We start from the raw sequence: 1,557 nt of genomic DNA on the forward strand, positions 1-1,557 counted from the left end.
TTTACTCCCCATTCGGTGGGCTAGGAATTCAGATACAGCTACAGAAGAGATGGTTAATCTCTGCTCTGTGATGTCTTGAGCCCCACTGGCGAGATTGGAAGGCTGCGGTGCCTCTGAAAGCTGGTTCACCGAGGGGTCTGGGGCTGATGGTGGGACGTCCGCTAGGGGGCGTGAGCGGGACGCCTACATGCAACTCCTCAGTGCAGCCTGGGTTTCCGTTCCAAGCGGCAGCCCCTGGGCAGGGGCCCAGCATGCACACCCCAGCTGAAGAACTAGAGCTCTGTGTCCAGGTCAGAGGACAAAGCTACTGTATTGGATGGACTGAAGGTCTGTGTGCCGGTCTCTAACACAGTGCATCTGCAAGCGTGGGTTTTACAGAGTGATTTGGGGAGATACATGAGTTCTTAGATCAATGCCGACCTTAGAACCCTCTCCTGTGGTAGGGTGTGAACTGGGTGTCCTGTAAGCCCAGTCACGTGCAGCAAGCCTGGGTAGGTAGGGGAGGGTGATGTGCAGACAGGATGCCCAGGCTGCTTTGGGGGCGGGGCGGGCCACTGTGCAGCTGGTTGGGGGTAACCAGAGACCCCTGCCATCTTATTCTACCCACATCCCACCCGGAAGGGGATTGCTGCACACCGAGAGGGTCAGTCTGCGCCCTCTTGATCTCCAGGCTCCTGCCGGCCTGCAGCCCTTGCCCACCTCGGTGTGGGAGAATATGGACATAACAGGGCTGGTCGGAAGAAGCTTGGGATGTCTGAGGCCACCCCCCAGGGCACTGTTGCCCCATGATACACAGATGAGCACTTCACCCTCACCCCTGATCACCCACCCCTGGGACCCACTGTGTCCTGTTCAGTTACTGCTGCCCCCCCTTCCCCACCAAGCCTGGCAGTACATACTGGTGGGGGCCTTGCTAACAGGGAGCCCCAGTGCTGGGAGGGGCGTCCTGCTCCCTTGGGACTGCATGGCAGACAAGAGAAATGAAGAAGCAAAGGGACGTTAGCCGGGAGACCCTGAGTCACCTGACCCGGCAAATTTTCTGGGCTCAGACTTCTGCTCGGGCTTCAGCTGCCCCCAGCCAATGCCACGGGCTCTGTATGGGGGGGAGGTTGAGGCCAGGAAGAGGTGCGCCCCCTGGCGGCGGCGGCGGCGGCGCACTCTGGTCCCTGGGGACAGACTTCTGCTGGAGAGTATTACAAACCTCCCTCCCTCCTCTTCCTCCTGAAGGTCCGTGGTGCTCAAGTCTGGGAGGCCAACACCCTTACCCCTGAGGTCCCTCCAGCCTAGCTCTGTGGGCGTCAGGGAGAATCTTCTGCCCCTGGGGGCCTTTGTACCAGTGGAGGGCGCAAGCTTTGTTGCAGTGATTCGAAGTGACATTGCTGGCATTTGGTGGCCTGGAACGCGGGATGTCTAGCAATCCATACAACGAAGACTGTATCACATCTCACACAACTTGCAGATACCCCACTGACATTCACAGGGAACTTGGTTACACAGAATCTCAGCAGTTGCTAGTTGATGCAGGGCAATTTCTTTTGTAGTGTTCGCCTCTGTTCT

Source organism: Suricata suricatta, chromosome 12 (genome assembly GCF_006229205.1).
Source record: "Suricata suricatta isolate VVHF042 chromosome 12, meerkat_22Aug2017_6uvM2_HiC, whole genome shotgun sequence".
Lineage (NCBI taxonomy): Eukaryota > Metazoa > Chordata > Mammalia > Carnivora > Herpestidae > Suricata > Suricata suricatta.